At 40.6% G+C, this 19,754-nt stretch overlaps 1 protein-coding gene across 1 annotated transcript in view; it reads right to left on the bottom strand.

Moving 5' to 3' along the window:
- pou6f2 (POU class 6 homeobox 2) overlaps positions 1–19,754 on the bottom strand; it is a 229,673-nt gene that overhangs the window by 39,076 nt on the left and 170,843 nt on the right. The window lies entirely within an intron of this gene.

Below are 19,754 nucleotides of genomic sequence, written 5' to 3' on the forward strand. Positions count from 1 at the left end.
TATCTAGTGCCTTTCATGTCGGGAGGACGTCTCAAAGCACTTCACCCAACTGGGCTGGGGGAAAGCTGAGGATGTGGGTGTGGATACTATGTACTAAAAATTCTGTGTAAATTAAAATCCTCCTAATCTCTCCCTTTGCTTTCTTTCTAACTATTTAAATTGATGCCCTGACTCACTGGCCAGTGGAAATTTCTCCCTACCGACTCTATCAAAACTTCATAATTTGAAAGTACTCTATCAGGTTTTCCCTCAATCTTCTGTTTCTCTATAAGGGTCCAGTTTCTCTAGTCTCTGCTCATACGTCAAACCACTCACCGTTAGTATCATCCTGGTAAATCTCCTCTCCATCCTCTCTATGGCCTTCACATTCTGCCTACAATGGGGTGACGAAAATCCCTGTCCTCTCCTCAAATATATCTGCAAAAAACACTCACCACAGAGGACTATAACTCACTGGGCTCATGGCTTAAACCATGTCATGAGAATCCATCTTCTGATACAAGCAAGGATGATGAAGATAACTATGGACTCACAAGATCAGTTCAGATAAAGAAGGCCCATTTAATCTCATCCTTCCAGAACACTCACCCTACCATCCTCCTGTCAGAGCCTCAAGCTTTTTTTTAAAACTGAGTCAAGTGTCCTGGTTTCAACCACCCTTTCTGGCAACCTGTTCCAGTTATTACCCTCTGGGTAATGAAACACTTCCTGGTGTCTGTCCTGAAATTGCCCATTGCAACTCTAAACCCATGTCCGCTTGTTCTAATGTCTTGGTGCAACCTAAAGTATTGTTCTGAGTTTATCTTTTTTCGACTCAGGAAATAAAGGGCTGTTGAAGAACTCGGTTTGTTTCATTGAAGGTGCGGCAGTAGGAAGAAGAGATCCTATTCTCCAAACTTCTCCCTTTTCCTCACTTCTTAAGTGAGGGAAAGTTGAAATAGCTTGTGCATATACTCTCTTCAAAGTGGTGATTCAAATAAATATCCAGCCAGACTACCTATTTGATCTAGAATCAGAGGGATCCCATACAGCAAGAAATACTACCCCCAGTTTTGGCACAGAGGGCAAATCTCTGATTTATTAAGCAGATTGAATCAAAGGTTTTGCTTGCATTCAGGTTGAGATTTAAAACTGCCCCCAGCAATTGGATTTTTAACATGTCCTGTTGATCAGTTATCAGCTTGAGGGCGAAGGGACATGAATTGCAAATTCTCCCTGCAGAAATACTCGAGCAACTTCATGAGACACAATAAGGAAGAATGTTATAGAGACCACTGTGCCGAGACTGGGAGTAGGAAGGTCTTGATGTGATGGATTATGAGCTCTGTGAACATTGACAACCCTGATGCTCTGACACAGAGCTTCAGAGGGATCTCCTGAATGCTTGAGAAAAAGAACTAGGAGGCTTTGAAACTGAGTAAAATGAAAATAAGGAAAGGTTGAAATAAAAACGGTGTCTCTCCTTAGAATGTAGAGTTGATAAATTGAACTCCAAGCACAGAAAAGAGTCTAATTGGGATCTGTCTATGTAACCGGCAACACTGTTACTGAGATCTGTCTGATTCTGTCCTGAAGGGGATCTGACCAGCCAGCCAGTCAGTCATCATGTTGAAGATTAAATTCAGAACTTATGGTTATGTGGTGAAGATCCTCACCACTAGAGGTATTGTAAAATAAACTGCTGTCACCACCTATGCCAGATTCTCAAAGATAGGGAATAACTTCTAATGTTAGTAAATGACAATTTTCAAAGGCCAAAGCCCTTGATGGTATTCATACATTCAAATCCCTCCATCGTCTCCCCACACGCTATCTCTGTGACTTCCTTAAGCCACACCATTCTGGCCGCTCACTTTGTTCAATTGGTGATTGAGCTTTCAGTCATTCTGCCCTGATCTGCGGAACTCCATCAGAGTCTCTCTAACTTGCTCCCTCCACCTCGCCTCGATAGAGAAGCTACCCCACATGAAGGGCGCTATATAAATCCAATTTGTTGTTAAGGCATGTCTCAAAAGGCACCGTTTTGAATTGGCTTTCAGTTATCCTTCACCTCCCACCTCCTCGTTGAGTGCCCAACCAGCATTGTCAAGCACTTTACGATATCCTCCCAATGCGAAAGGCACTATATAAATGTAAATTTTATTGTATGTGTGTGCCCTGATTTCAATTAGAAAGTTGGCCGCAGCAAATAAGTGTGCTTCGGACCACAAACAAAATGAGAATGAGATGAACCACTGTAGTCCAGCCCATGGGTGGCCTTGTCTAAATGTTTGAGAGATCAAAAAAAAATGCTGCTTCAGAGAATTGCTGGAAGATTATGACTTCATAGAGACTGGGTATCCCTTCTTCTGTCTCTTGTTCTTTGTAGAGATGGGTTAACCCGATAGGCTATTTTCTCTTTGACCGAAGAAATATTTTTGAGACCAGATCAAATTATTATCCTTGATCTTGAAGGTGGTTCTTTTCTAGCTACACCTCTTGTCCCAGGCTTCAATGGTTGGTTAGTTCCACTGCTGATCACAGCTTGGAACCCAATAGGACATCTTCCCGAAGTGAAAGGTGATATATAAATGCAAGTTGTTTTTCTTGCTGGGAACTGGAGAGCTTTGAGAATGGACAGAATCTGAATAGACCATTGTAGTTCATCTGGACGGTCCAGAAGAAAATAAAAAGGAACGTAATAAAAAATGTATTTAAGAATCAATACTACTTGTGGTAAGAATTGCGACGGCTCTCACCCCTTGATGTACGTGCAAATTTTATTAACGGTTTTGTACTAAGTGACCTCTGCTTCTCTCCTAACCCTGTGGGTGTGAGTCCCTATTTCAATGGTGAGTCAACCAAATTAGAGTCAAACACAGGTTTTCCCAGTTAACCCCAATGTTCGGTAACTGGAATGTCTAATCGGAGACTGCTCGCACTAGTAGACCTCCCATGTTGACAACTACCCTCTGAAGTGCTTACTCCTTTTCTTGTCTAGAATACTAGAGACTTGAGAATACATTCGGTAGAAACAACAATTCGTTATTAAAACCTAACAACCCTTGGCTATCTTGCATGTAGGGAACACAACAATGGGAACAAACATAACAATCACACGTACCTATAACAACTGGCAGCACAATACCACATTAATAAAGAAATATAAAACCAACCCTGACTGTATAGTAGTCCTGCACACACACAGGGAGGTTGAGGAGTTTAGATCCACAAGAGTGAAGACGTTGACGGGAACCAAGGAGTATGGCTTCCATCTTGTCCATATTCAGCTGCAGGATGTTTACACTCATCCAGGCCTTGATGCCTGCCAGACAAGCTGATAGATCATCAGCAGACCTGGAGTTGGTACTTGAGGAGGCAAAGTAGATTTGTGTGTCATCTGCATACATGTGGAAGTTTACCCATGTCTGCGGATGACATTGCCTAGAGGGAGCATATAGATAAGGAAAAGAAGAGGGCCAAGGATGGAGCCCTGGGGTACCCTGCAGGTGACCTAGCGTGGGCGGGAGAAGAAACCATTTGCCGAGATGAAATGGAGGCGGTTGGTTAAGTAGGACTTGAACCATGTGAGTGCGGTCTCACTAAGGTGGATGAGGGAGGAGAGCTGATGGAGGAGGTTTGGCATGATCGACTGTGTGGAAACGCGGCAGAGACCCAGAAGGATGAGGAGGCAGAAGGAGCCCTGGTCACAGATAGAGAAGACGTTATTTGTGACTTTGACAAGCGCTGTTTCTGTGCTGTGGGCAGGGCAAAAACCAGACTGCAGGGGCTCGAGGAGGGAGTAGAGGGAGAGGTGTGACCGAAGTTGACCTGCAACAATGCATTCTAGGAATTTGGCAAGGAAGGATAGGTTGGAGATGTGATGGTAGTGTGAAAGATTAGAGAGATCGAAGGTGGAGTTTTTGAGGAGGGGTGTGATGACAATGGTTTTCAGGGGGAGTGGAACAGAGCCTGAGGAGAGAGACTGGTTGACCTTGTCGGCCAGCAGAGGGGAGAGAAGGAAGAGTTGAGTGACGAACAGCTGGGTGGGGAGGGCTCGAGGCAGCAGGTGGTAAACTTCATGCAGGTGATCGTACTTGGGAGGGAGAAATGGGGACAAAGGAGTGTACGGAGGGAGGAGTGGCAGGAGCCGCGGCGAAGGGAGAAGGTGGTGTGGATTGTCTGGGTGGAATGGAAGGGGACATGGTGGGAAGGAACGATGCAGCCAACATCCTTGAGGTGAAGCAGTCTAGGACCTCTTTGCACTTGGCATTTGATGTGAGGATAGAGGGGGCTTGAGAAAATTAGACTGGAAATTTTGCTAGCTTACTGAAAATTACAGAGCCTGTGATATTTCTGGAGAATGGTAAGCACTTTACACCATAAGAGAGAAATAATGTCATGGCTAAAAGCATGTTTTAAGAAAACCTAAAGATTCCAACCTTATGTTGTATTTGACAAGGAAAACTGAAATTGTTGCCTTTAAACTATCACCATAAGTTTCAATATTTTATTACCTTTGGGAGTCTGGGGAGTGTGGGGAAAGAGGGATCAGAGAGGGTAGGAGGGTGATAAAGATACTTGTAGTATTTGTTCTCCTTTGCATTAGGCAAAATTATCCTCAAAAGGTGTTTAGAGTTAGTACTTTATGAAATTATCGACATGATTCCAATTATGCAGTGATTTCTAATGGGAATCAAGAAACACATGTAGTGGTGACCTGCTCTGACACATCTACTTTTGGCAAGACATGAGGTGCTTGATCTGATCTACTTGATATCCTTCTTCTGCCATGTCTCCCGCTTCCCACCAAACCTCACATCTAATGCAGCTAAAACCCTTATCCACACATTGTCACCTTCCACCTCGATTTTTCCAATGCCCTCTTTGCTGGTTTTCCCAGCTCCACCACCCGTAAAGTCCAATTCATTAAAAATCCACCTCCGTACCCTCACCCACACTAAACTCAGCACCCCCATCAGCTCAGTCCTTGCGAGGCTCCACTGGCTCACTGTTACAGAGTGGATTGATTTCCAGATCCTCACTCTCACATACAAATCACGTCATACCCTGGCACTCCATGCCTCTCTGACCTGCTTTACCCCACTCCTCTGCCTGCTGCCTTATCTTAGCTGGCAGCAACCTCTGCACACCCTTCATTCCCTTCACTCCGCATAATTGCAGGTTGTTGTTGGTTGCTGGAAGAGATCTGTGCTCTGATTCCTGAACAAGGAATCCTGCTCAAAATCACTGCACCTCAGATCCCAAGATATTGCTTTAAACATTTGCCATATTTAGGCAATGTATAAATCACAGCTAAACATATTTGTATGTTGTTCTTTATGCAGTAATAGATTTTTCATTGATTTACATTTGTCATGTTGGCATTTCCCACAAACTCAGCTTATAGTCTCCCAACACTTGCTCAAAGCTGCACTGAAGCATGATCACTAGTACATGAAAGCAGCAGAGAACATGCATCAAATTGACATAAACTATGTAGATGCAGTGTATCATTATACATCTAAATGAGCTTCTCCATGTTATTCTGGAAAGACAGATGTTAAATAAACATTACATAAACATCACTTACCGATTTTAAGTTGAATAATTTAAAGTATATTCCATTTAGTGAAACGGAGAAACATGTTGAGACTTAAGAGCAGAGTGGTTAAGGAAGTCAGAAGGAATATAATAACATGCAGAAATATTTGAGAAGATACAAAGAAGCAAGAGTAGTGAGGGCTGGGATTCACACAAAAGGCATTTGAGGCGAGCTGAGTTAAAGTATTAGAAATAGTAAGAGACCATTGGAGAGGCAAATAATAAATAGCAGCGAGAAGGACCCATTAAGGGGATAAATTGGGTAGACCATTACAGATGACTTAGATATATTGAATAGATTTTTCACTTCAGTCTTCACAAAAAAGTGCAGGAAATCCCAGATATAGTTAACATGGTTAAGGAATTCTTAACATGTTTGAAAGTTAGCGAAGCATCGATGCGCAATCTTTTTCAATAGAGATAACTTTCCAGTTGTACGCTTGGAGCTCCTAAAGATATCAACCCGAGTAACACTAATTTACTTCTGTTATTGCATCCAAAGTACAGAAATTTGAAGGATGTAAACATCTACAAGGCATTTGGACTAAATTGGATTAATTTTCAAATCGTTAAGGAATTGTAGGTGTAAATTAGTGATTCTCTGCTGATATTTTTAGGAGTTTCACCGATGCTACAGTAGTGTCAGAGGATAGCAAAAGGTAACTAAGTATTCAAGAGTACGGTACAGATATGGCTATTACAGCCTGGTAGACTAATATCCATAATCAGAAAGATACATTTGAACAAAAAGTTGAAAATCATCTAAAGAGTAATGACATTATAAGGGCCAGCCAAAATGGATTAAGGAGCAAAAGGTCAAGTCTTATAAGAAACAGCCCTCGTTAGTCACTCTCTCTCTCTCTCTCTCTCTCTGCCATCAGGGTCCCCTCTATCTTTTTCTTCTTGACCTCTTGGCTTTTTGTGCCACTGTTGACTACTCCATCTTCCTCGCTCTCATCTCTTCCCTCATCCACCTCAATGGGACCTCTCTCCCCTGGTTCAAATTCTATCTGAGCCACCACCTCCACTTTGTCTCCTCTAATGGTTTCTCGTATGCTCCCACTTGGCAACATCATCAGCAAACATAGGTTTAACTTCCTCATGAATGTGGAGGACAATCCAAATCTACTTTTCTGTTGCTTCCAGGTCTATTGATCTTCTGATTTGGAAGATCCTCGCCCTCCCTGTAAATCCCTTCGTGCCCTAGCACTTTCTTATCGCCTTGATCTTCCCTTACCCATCTCTCTGTTTTCCCCTCCCTCCCCTCTGGCTCTCACCCTCTGTATCTTTCTTTAAGTCACTTGTTAAAACCTAACTCTTTGACCGCACCTATGACGACCTTCTCCATCCCCGTTTCCCTCGCCCCTGCTTGATGTCTGACTCCCTATCTTTGTCCCATGCTCTGTGACTTTACCTTTCATGAAGGGCACTATATAAATACAGGTTGTTGTCATGGCTGCTTCTGCCCTCAGTCATCCTTAGAATGGATGTTTGAACCCTCAGTGATCATCTCATTTCTTACTCGGTATCCATTGCTCACATTGTTAATCACTGAGAGATTCTTTTATGTAAAATGGTGCTATATAAATGCACATTATTGTTAAGGCCAGTGGAATCCATCATTCAGATGGATTGAAAATTGGCTTCGCAATGGGAGACAGAGATTGGTGATGAAAAGAAAATTTGGTAAGCAGTGAACTTCCACAGGCATCTGCCTTAGGTCTCCTGCTGTTCAGACTATTTGGAAATGATACGGAGCTGGGAACCTGCACGACTAATATAAGATTTGCTGATGGCGTGAAGCTATGCGGCTTGGCTGGTGAGTAGAAAAGAGATTCAAGATATCAGGCAGATTGGGATCAATTAACAGATGATCTGAGAAAAGATTGATAGTTGTTATGCTGCATTTACACTGCCAGGAGCAAATCTACTTTACACCCAACAGTGCAATGATGGGAAACGGAAAGCCCATTGTGAATATCATAAATCAGCCCCAATAAATTCCAATCACTAAGAGAAATTGACTTTTTCATCCTTTCTCTGTAACTTTATTCTTCCCACTCTCCGATACATTTCCACCCCACTTGGTTTCCTTATTGAGGAATTCTGGAACACCCTACCCCCCATTTTGATATTGCATTACATTTGGATGACATGTTGCTCTACGGCCTTTTTTGAACGACTTTACTCTGTTGGGAAACTTGCTCTGCATTGACTCCTTCCGGAGTCTGATCTACAGTGAGTAAAACAGGCAAAAGTATCAAATGCATTAAAAGATTGATGGATTAGCTACAAGAGCTTCAAGCTCACTTACTCAGTGTGCTGAGAGCAGGGGCTGGCAGTATAATTTCTGTGCTCTGAGTCGCCATCCGCATGAAGGGCGCTATATAAATGCAAGTTGTTATTGTTGGTGTTCTTATAATTAACTTAGGTGTGAGAGATTTGAGATCATGCAGAATGGATCGCCAAAGTAGAACACCAATTTACAAAAAGCAAGATTACCAATACAAGCTGGTGCAAGAAGCGAACTCTGGTCCTGATATCTCACATCTTGATACTGACCCTGGATACCATGGAGCCCTGGTGTCCTATGTCATCGAATGGCCTACTCCTGCTCCTACATGTTACGTTATGTTAAGTCAGAGATGGTTGTCTTCAGGTGAGAGGTCAAAACGAGGTCTGCTGAAATAGGTCATTATTAAAGATCCGGTGACACTATTCAAAATGAGAAGGAAGTTTCTCCTGTGGTCCTGGCATACAATCCTCTAGCTAAATTGATCAATTGTTTCATGACTGTTTATAGGACCTTGCTGTGCAAAACAATGGCTCCCTTGTTTGTGTGCAAAAACACAGACACTACACTTGACAGCAGTTCATTTAGGTGTATTAGCTTTATATACTACATCAAATGCAACAATTCTTACAATGTTATTTTTAAAACTTTACGTTACAGTAAATCTTGTAAAGCACTTTGAGAAATCCTCCTGATGTGAAATGTACTATATCAAATGCAAGGATTATTTTACTTATTATAATACCTGGGACTTTAATCTTCACAAAAAGACTGTTTTATGGCACTACTATCTGATGGTCCACATGTATAACATCGACTCTTTTCATTTATTTACTTATAACAATAAATATACAAAACATTTTCTTTTCCTTCCTTTGAAATATTGACTAAATTGGTCAAACAGAATCTGTCCTTTTCAAATCAATATTTATTTCCCTTGATTAGCTTTTTATACCTTTCTAAATGTTTGCTAATGTTAGCTCTTATTATGGTCGCTATCAGTTTAACCATCTCTGATAGAAGACTGAGTGACTGCTCTATCTGTTTCCCCTGTTTTGGACAGAGGTGTAACATCTGTCCTTTGCTGCCATTTTCTATTTTAAAAGAACTGAGTGTAAAGGATTATTGACTGGGACTAAAAGCACAGGTAATATAAGAAGGAAAGGAGTCATGATGAAGAGTTTGCTTCTGTGTGGAAGATTGGATTTAATGATAACTGAGTGCACAGCACTTAGATGTTATTTGTAGCTAGCAATCTGAATAGGAATTGATGCCCTTTTTTCCAAAGGACTGCAAGAAATTCCTCATTTCAGGAATTAATGTGTGCTTTCAAATACCTGGTAAAAGCCTTTTCCTTCTTTGTGTTGCATTGTCAAATAGGTATATTTGAAAATAAATGTTATAAGACAGAAATATATCTGTTGGCTTTGATCCTGTTCAAGTGCCTAAAATATTACAATGCATTTGCTATTATGGATTTGTTGATCCTTTTAATGTAATGTTCATTGCAATGTAAATTGCACCTTAGTTTCTGTCAATTTTATAAAACAAGGTAATTTGCAAACTTCATTGTATTATCTCTATCATTAAAGAGTTTAATTTAGAATCCGCTTTAATTTTCTAACTGCATATTGGAAACTGAACATAGTGTAATTATCTAATTCAGTGGAAGTTTGCTTTTAGGAAAGATCGCTGCTCACTTTTGGTGCAGGAGGCTGTAATAGAAAGATTAAGTATGTTTGTCTCAACTTACGCTGAAAAAGTCTTCTCATTGACTTCTTTTGATGATAGTTTCACTGCAGGAGTGAGTGGTTTAATATTGTCTTTGCATTTCTACCTCTTTCTCATTTCTGTATTTTCTCCCCCACCCAATCTTCCTTGGTTGAGCAAGCCGCTTGCTTTGTCCCGGTGACATTTCCATTGACACCATCAATACAATTCCTCGGTTGATCAACCAGAAACCATACTTCAGCAGAGCAGGAAGGGACCTGCCCCTCCTCCTCTCCTTTCTGCCCACGCCAATATGACTAAGACAGGTGAAACATGCTCTCCAGGGAAAGTCAGTGTGTCACTGACAGACAGACTGGGATTTGGTCTGTTCAGGTCTCTAATGCTTGAGTTACCAGGTAGCTCCCAGTTTCTATTGCAATAATCTGTTTGTCAGTCGAAGTATTGTGTCCTTTCCCCTGATGGTGCAGCATAACAGTTTCATAACGACATTAGAAATTAAATTGGAAATCAAATATGTGTTTCTAACATTATTAGAGATTAGTGGCTTTTGCATTAAGGAAAAAAGCACAAGCACTGTGAAAGAAACAATAGTAAAGTTAGATACAGATTCAAGATTCTAATAGCACCATCCAGCAAATAACAGGGAGTAGAAAAAAGTGCAGAGACTTATCAAACACACAAGAATGAAGAGCTTTGCAAGGCTAGAACCTAGATTTATCAATAGAACCCAGGAATTTGGATTCAATGTCTATCAACAACAACAAGCCCCTACACAACATCTCCAGAGACTGAGTTCATACTTATGGTATGGTAAGGGCTGTAGTGGTGTGTTCACCTGTAGGTTTGGCCTGGACGAGACATATATTTCTCTCTATATATATAGAGAGAGGAAAAAGCTTCCACACTTAAAGGAAAACACAATTTTGTAAGTTGCAAGATATGCCCACTGCTTCTAAGGTGAGTTTTGAGAATTCTAGCACGAAATGTAAGAGGTGTTAAAGCTCGCTTGCCTTAACATAGACACCGAGTGCAACATTTGCAGAGTAACGTTACTTTGGGTCATAATTAAGCAGGTTTAAGGTTTTGATGGCACTATCATATTTTCTCTCATGGCAAAAAATAGCTTATGGAATATATTTTTTTAAAAAGCGCTGCTTAACTCTTAAAATTCCACCAATAACTCTTTTGCCATCCTCATGGGATTTAGGCCCATAATGTGCGATCCCCAGCCCACTGCTTCAGCTCTGATGAAAGACTAAATCCAAAACAAAGCTATCCAAAATGTTAATGTTTCTCTTCTACTGATTTCCAGACTCTCTGTGTTTACTAAAGAATTCTAGCATCTGCAGGTTTTTATTTCCATCTGTACTGTCCATTCCCCTCAATATTTGAATGATCCTAATCTTGTCCCACTCAATCCTTTTTTGCTTCATACAAAGCCAACTTCAACTTGTGCCTCCCCTCATAACAGAGAGCCATACATCCAAGAGCCACCAACATCATTTCTGATTGATTCTGAGAAGATTACAAAAGGCAAAATACTGCAGATGCTGGAAATCTAAAATAAAAGCAGAAGTCGCTGGAAACACTCAGCAAGTCAGGCAGCATCTATGGAGAGAGAAAAGTGAGTTAAACTTTCAGGTCGATGACCTTTCGTCAGAACTGGGGGATGTTGAAAGGGAGCAGTTTATAAGGTCAGCGGAGAAGGTTTATAAAGACAAGCTGAGAAGATTACAATAGTTTGTTTCAACTCCCATTGAAATCCCCTAGGAACATAAACTAGTATTTAATTAGTTTTGTTGTTAACAGCTTCACACTGACTGCAACCTTCAGTGAATAATCAATAGTTACACCCACATTTTTTTCCTTCTGTACAGTGTATACTTTACCTCACACTTATCTACATTATAATCCACTTGCCATCTCTTAACCCATAGGCTTAATTGTCTAGCGAGATTCACGAGAGATATTCAGATTCAATCTATTTCCTGCTTAAGTAGGGTTTCCACTGGTATTGCCTTGTACTCCATAGCAGAGGGCAGTGCAGGCGATGTCTGTTCCATTTCATTAATCATATGGGATGTGTCCTCGCTCATCCATGTGTTGACTTCATTCAAATGGCCCGTATCACTTACCAATATTCCATTACTTGGAACTATATTGTTTCTATGGTTACCAACAAGCCCACTATGGCTCTGAATATAGTAAGATAGTTGACGTGTGGAGGTTTTTTAACTGTTGCACTTTGCAATGTCCTGCTTGTGCATCGGTGTTTCTCTAGATCATAGCAGCCATATTGAGTTTCTTAGTTGGTGATTTCTTTTTCTCAGTGTCAGAAACTTGTGAGTTCAGGCCCCAAGTCAAAACTGGAGCTCATAGACTCCCCTTTACTGGGGAAGTGTTGCATTTTTTAAGGTACCATCTCTCAGATGTGAAGTTAAACCTAGGTTCTGTCAACTGTTATTCAGTTGAGTGTTAAAGATCTTATGATATTATGCCCAACAATTTTCCAGCTAAATTGGACATTCATCTTGGGGACTTTGCTGGCACAAACAGCTGAAGGTTTGTCTTCAAATCTAGTCTTTGATGACTGATGTGAAAGCTTCTTCTACAAATTAGGCTACGGTGTCTCTCCACTGTAATGTCCACCACAGGACTTTCACAAAGTTTTCATTCAGCCATTTCACCGTTAGTATTTCTGGGTGTTCAGCTATGTAGTTCAACTAGCTCATTCAGACATTATTACAGGCATGGCACTAACTGAAGAAATCTTCAAGGGCTCTTATTTGTGGTTTTTCACAATGGGATCCCTCAATAAAAAAATCCTGTTAGAATTCTCATTGAGCCAAGCAATCTCCACTTTGGTAAGGTCATATTGGGAGCAGAGTTTCTGTAGGTCATTTCCCTGGATTCTCCATTCACTCTGTTGGTGGCACTCTCATCTCTGGGTCAGAAGGTTGTGGCTTCAGGCCCCGTGGCAGGGCTGCAACTCATATTCTCCTCTTTCTGCAGACATTCTGCATGTTTTTGAGGTAAAGGCTTTCAGTTGAGATGTTAAGTCTAAGTCCTGTCTGCCTGGTCTTCAGGTGGGCGTTAAAGATCTCATGAACGAAAAACACCTTAATAAGAAATTCCTTATTAAGAAATTTCGCAAAATTACAACCAACATTTCTTACATACAGAATTTCAGAATGTGGGACCTGATTGCTATTTCTTTCACCTTTCCTAAAAACGAACGTTGACATGTTTCACGTTTTACTCCAGCTAGCTTTGTTTTTATAAAACTTAACCCGAAATAAAACACCAATTACTTTGAGCACCCGTTTCCGCTTTGTTTAACATAACAAAAAGAATCATCTGCTGAAAGTGCACAGTTAAACAAATATACCTGGCTCTTTTTATCGTAGCATTACCTTACAGTGCCTGAGAAAAATGAATCTGCTTATCAACCATGTGCAGTCAGTAAGCTATTTACAACACACTGAGCACAATGCTATCATTATGATGCCAAGCATATGAAGATAGATTTGTAAGAACTCTTAAGATAGTATTTTCATCCATTCTTTGATGTACAGTGGAAGCTTTGATAATGAAATCTCATTTGCCACAACATCTCACAGTCTCAGGAGCCGGCTGATTGAACTGCAGAGGAATCATTACCCAGACATCAAATTAAAGAGAGACAGAGGAGAGAGAACTACATCAACATTTACAAAGCATACAAAATAGCGCGCTCAAAGCAGCTTAAAGCTGTAAAACTGTAGATTTTTGTGTTCAGAGGACTCCTTTATAACTATCTCCGATATATCTCGACTTCTGCTATTAGATGATATTACTCATCCAAAACTCTGTTGCCTGTATCCTCATACCACACTAAACTCTGCAACAACAACTTGCATTTATATAGCGCCTCTCACACAGGGTAGCGTCTCAGAATGCACACCCATTGTCCCAGTCCTCGCCTGTCTCCCAGAGAATTGATTTAAAGGTTTTCAAGCTCATCTACAAATCCATCCAGTCCCTGGCACTTTCATTTTGCTCCGATTTCCTTCTATCCTACTCCTCCATCTGCTTCCTCTACTCAGCTAACTCAGACTTGCTGCTCTACCCGAGCCATCAGTTCCTGTACCCCTAATCTCTGGAACTCCTGTGGAGTCCTGTAGCTCAGTGGTTAGAGCACTCGCTTTGCAAGTGAGAGACCTGAGTTCAATTCCAGGCAGAGGGCGAAACCTTGGGCAAGTTTCCTTACTCCACACAGAGCCTAATAATAATCCCTCCAAAACCAAAAACAATAATATATTGGTCATTTTCAATCCACGACTGTTTGTGGGACATTGCTGTGCGCAATTGGCTGCCGCGTTCGCCCACAAATATACAGTCAATTCACTTTACAGTCTATTCTGTGAAGCGCTTTGGGACGTCCTCCCGACGTGAAAAGCGCTATATCAAATGCAAGGATTATTATTATTATTATTAACTCCCTCTCTTTACCACTGTATCTCGCCCCTCTCTTTCTGTCTTTAAGACCCATCTCAATTCCTACCTCTTTGAATGTGCCTATGGTATGTACCTCTCCTCCCTCTCCCTGCTTGGTGTCAAAGCCCATCCCTGTAAAGGACTCCAAAATGTTAACCTGCATGAAGGGCGCTATATAAACACAAGTTGCTGTTGTTGTGCTTTGGTGATTTTAGCCACTAATAGTGGATGGATTTGTAGATGAGCTCGAGAGATCATCGTTGTTGTTCTAATAGAATTTCCCATTATGATTGTGTGTCGCCAAAAGGTGTAAAGCTGAATGGAATCTTTACCACATAATAGTCTTCAAGACTTTTTCTTAACTAAAATCTTATACAACCCATTCTCCATAACATACTTTGCACTGCTTGAAAATACAGCAACATAAAAGTAGGTACAACTGGAAACATTAAATCTTTACCCCAAATAAAGCAAACTCTGAGCGCCTCTTAATTGCTATCTCTGCCTCACCCCCTCTCTTGCCTCATTCAGTACCCATCCCAAGACCCCACCTCTTCGACCGTGCTTTCAATCATCCACCTTCCCCAACCTCCACAATCCACAATCCCTAAACACTGACTTGGTCCTTCCGACCTGAAAAGCGCTATACAAGTGTAATTTTGTTGTTCTTGTTGTTGCTGCTGAAATGCACAGTAAAGCAATGCGCTTGTATTTTTTACTCTGAGTTCTGCCACTCCCTGATATCACTGTGACTAGGATCACAGACTTCTGTCAGTCTGAAACCTGTCATCCCCTGTCCCATTTATAGTATCATTTGTATCCCCCTGCAACTTCAATTGGTTTTCTTTTTCCATTTCGGTATAAAGCATGGAACATGGAAAGTTTTCAAAAACTGTGCTTATTGCTGCTCTTCAGAAACCACTTCAGCTAAATCAAGGATGAGACCAAATAATAATAATAATGCTTGCATTTGATATAGCGCCTTTCACGTCTTCTCGATGTCTCACAGCGCTTCACAGACTGTAAAGTGAATTGACCGTATATTTGTGGGTGAAATGATGGTCCTGGAACCAACTGTACTGGAAGGTTCTCGGATACGTTCCGATGAAAATGATTCCAGGCAATTCACAAATTTTTCATGCTGCTTGTTCATTCTGACACAACAAAACGTAAAAGAAACCCTAAATTAATAAAAATAAGTGAACAGTTCATTTACTTTTGTAAAAAAACACTAATGTCAGATTTATATTGTACTTGCAATCCAAGGGATTCTGGTTCTGTTCCGAAAGATTTGCTCTTTAAAAGGTTCAAAAACACATTCAAGGGGCATTTTCTGATATGACTGAAGAATTAGATGTCTGACCATGTCTTTAATAACATTAAACAGGTAATAACATTGTTGTTTATGTTGTTAGCAGACCCCACCCCCACCCCCCGACCATTGCAATGAGGATTGGGAGGTAGGAATCCAGCCACTTACTCCACATCACGTTACTGCAGGAAATGCTACCTGTTCACTTCTAGACTACAAAGTGGGAATACGAAACAGTACGCAATTGGCTGCCGTATTCTGCCCACAAAATATACAGTCAATTCACTTTAATATATTTTGTGAAGTGCTTTGTGATGTCTCAACGATGCGATAGGGTGCTATATCAAATGCAAGGATTATTATTATTGTGCACAATCTGAAATCTCACAGTTTTCACCTGTAAGATCATTTTAGCTTTGAAACTTACAGAAATGTGGTATTTATTTTTAATTTCAAGATAATTTGGAAGGAGATCAATCATTTGATGATGAGTTTCCAGATTAAGACTACATTTAAGAAATTTTCCACAATTCTTTGTGCAATCTTAAATCTTAGGAGCAATTGGTTTTACAGGCTGAATCTGGGTGGGATTTCGGCTGGCAGTGACTGTAGCACATCTGGGTTTCAGGAAGAACTCAGAGCCACAGTTCAACTATTCATTTGCAAACATATTGTTCTTAATCTCGAGTCAGATGAGCCAAGGGTTTAAGAGGGAGAATGAAAATAAAATGACGCTGTCAATGCTTGACCAGCTCCAAATGTCACACTTAATATAAGGGAATAGGTTGCTATATTCATTGACAGAGTCAGTACTGGGACCTTTAAGGTGCTGTATCCATGACAACAGTCCACTGCTGATATGAGGTTGAGGTATCCAAACAGCTGGATTAGCAATGACCAACAGCCACCTCAGTTATTGCAATTCAGCATGTGATTGATTAATGAACGATGGAAACCATGTTCCCAAGGGGTAAGGCTCAGTATTGTTTTCCTTTAGTGTCTCTATGCTATGTGTGGCCCATTGCGTGATTCCCTGTCAGACATTTGTTTGCTCGGGGTTTGTGACCGGGTGTCGCTGACGACTTTCCTTGCAATATAAGAGAACCACAGACCCAAGCTCAGCCAAATGGGCATTATGACACCAATTCTCCTCTGTAGAACTCAACCACTGGCAATGGCTCACCACAATACTGAAACAGAGTTGATTATTAAAATACTAGTTCATCTGTATTTGACTGGTGTATAAGCCTTTCTATAGTTGAACATTAATGTTGGACAAACATTTCATAATGATAACTATCACTTGAAGATGAAGATTTTTAAAAAATAAAATTTCTTATGTGTTATTTTTTGTTGATCTCCCTCTGCCTTTCCCCCTCCCACCCCATCTTCAAAATGTGCCTCAGGACCTATCTCTTTGACTGATCTTTTGGCCACCTTCCCTCTCTCCTCAGGTCCTTTCTCCAGTCACCTCCCATTCAGTTGTGTGAAGCTTTTTGAAATGTCCTCCCGATTGAAAGGCACTATATAGATATAAATTGTTGTTATTATAACATGTCACATTTTGCACTCAATATCTTACATTTAGAGATATTTTAGAGTGGTGAGAGGTAAGGGCTATTTGAAATAGCGAGGCACTGAATTTCCAATAAATAAGCTTGATTTTACTGGCGTTCCAATGCTGTTTATCAAGCAAAACAAATGTATTTTAAAAGTCCACTGTCGATAACACACAATTCAAATCACATTGCCACCATAGTTCAATAACTCACTTACATTGGTGGTGTTGGGTGAGCCAGTGTTACAGCCTTTCCTAAAGAAGAACAAAATTACAGCAAAGCTCTGAACTGATAACTGCAGTAAAAACGCAGGGAATAACACTCATTTTACCAGGAATGTTGGAGGAATACCAAAAAAAGTAATTCTCCTTGCTTCTAATTATTCTGAAGGTCATCCAAGCTGTGAAAACAGCTTCTGTGTCATAATTCTCCCAACAGCAGCAGCCTTAACAGCACTGGCCAAAAAACTAATGTTGTACCAAAGAGACTGATATGGCAGAGCACAATAATAGAGAGTTTTTCTCTCTCCTTCCCCCTCCCACTATTTCCACTTCCCTTGTGAACCTAATCAACTGTGACATGAGAAAATATACTGGGATCACCTAGCCAGAATCTGACTGCCACCTGAAAATGTCCTCAATATTCCACTGTTTGGGACTTTACAATGATCCTTCCAACATCAATTTTGTACATGTACATCAAAATGCCATTAGAAATGCTTACAAACACCTCCTGCACACTGCGCTGCACTCTGTTTCCAATTGAAGCCAGTGTGTAAAGGTTCCCTAGTGATCAGCTAAAGGTTTATTTCGATTACTCATTCTAAAGCATTTGGTTATGGAAAGGTATCTGGGGAACAACTACTGAATCTGAGAAACTCTACACCAATTTATTTGAACTCATTCTTCTGTTTTGGGGGGGAAGAAAAAGGCAATACTGCACAGTTTTCATGACAAAGTAAATATCATTTCACGAATCAGATGAACGTAATCTGATCAATACTGTTTGTTGCATGAATTGCTACATGTGCAGCCGTTCTTCCATAAAGCTGGCAAAGGGAAATTATTTTACCCGGCAGATTAATATTTATATGCTTCAAAAATAATGTCACTGAGTTGTGCATCAATGTCAGCGAGGAAATATACAAAATCATGCACGTCAGTTCCATTGCCATTCAGGGCTCAAGTCCAGCTTTAATATCATGTACGAGATACAATGCTGTTTTCCATTTGGTCCCCATATATATCCACTGCTTTGATGAACAGGTCAGGAGCCTCACTTAAAGAGGTTTATTTCACGTTACCAATATTACCTGCATTAAGTGTCTGGAGATTTGTTAAAATATGGTTTGCAGTCACCTGTTAATTGTTCATACGTGCCCCATAATTGTAGGATTTGAAGTGGTGCACACTTTATTGCTGTAAATAACCAGGATTATTCTTACTGTGTTTGGAATATGTATTCCTCGCTAATTTTACATGAATTGACACCATCTTATTCTTTAACAATATCAAATCCCATTTCATCATATTGCCTGGTGTGCAGTTCCAGTCAATTGCTGGTATTAGTGCTTTCATAAGGTATATCGTTCTGGGATGGGGGATTGCTGCTGGCAGTTGTGAAAATGAACATTTTGTCTGGAATAGATTTATTACAGGTTGAAATATTTATAACACAATTTGATAACGATTCAATGAATCCATAAAGGATTACCCTAGGAAAAGAAATGATCACTCTAATTCCTCACTGTATGTGGAGCCCTGTAGCTCACTGGTTAGAGCCCTCACCTCACAAGCGAGAGACCAGGGTTTGATTCCCGGCAGGGTGAAACCTTGGGCAAGTTTCCTTACTCCACACACCTGATAATAATCCCTCAAGAAAAAAAAACTTGGTCACTCAATTGACGACTGTTTGTGGGACGCTGCTGTGTGCAATTGTCTGTCGCGTTTTGCCCACAAATATACAGTCAATCCACTTTACAGTATATTCTGTGAAGCGCTTTGAGACGTCTAGAAGATGTGAAAAGCGCTATATCAATTGCAAGGATTATTATTATTGTTATAATTTCAACAACAGCAACAAATTCCATTTATAGAGCAATGTTTCATGTTGGGAGAACAATTCCCCTCCAATATAAAGGATTGCACCAGCAAACTGGAATGGCCCCATCAGTTTCACCAATCTCTGATTACACTAACTCTCTTCAGCCTCTCAATTACTCTGTCTCCCTTTATGAAGATCACAAGAGATGGTCGGATGAAGAAGAGCCATTTGAGCTCATCCTACCACAGTACAAACTCTACCATCTTCCACGGACAGCATAATCTTTCCTTTTAATTGCGTCATTAATTTAGGCTCTACAATCTTGGCATTCCTGTTTTATATTCCCCTCCTCTTCAAAATCTACCTCCAAATTCAAATGAAAGGATACATAATTTAATACCGAATTAATATCTGTTCAATTTTTGTTACGCCGGTTCAGTTGCTCTCAGATCCTCTAGGAGTTGCACATCCTCTCTAGAGCTTCCAGCAAACGGAACGTGGTGCAGCTAAGCACAACCCAGCATGTGAGGGGCTCTTTAATAGGTTATTTAGGGAGCTCAGCAAGGCTATAGCTATGGAGGTATGGAGCTATTGACGCTATAGTTTTGGCTACGGGGGAGGAATATCCCAAGATTGGAGCACCGAGTGATCTACCCTGCCTGATAAATAGCATTTTATTAGCTCATGGGTGTGTGCTGTTCCATTCAGAATTCATGCTCTCCAGCTCTGCTTCCTTATAATGTGACTTGTGTCACCA

The sequence above is a fragment of the Callorhinchus milii genome, unplaced genomic scaffold (assembly GCF_018977255.1).
Source record: "Callorhinchus milii isolate IMCB2004 unplaced genomic scaffold, IMCB_Cmil_1.0 Scaffold2, whole genome shotgun sequence".
NCBI classification, from domain to species: domain Eukaryota; kingdom Metazoa; phylum Chordata; class Chondrichthyes; order Chimaeriformes; family Callorhinchidae; genus Callorhinchus; species Callorhinchus milii.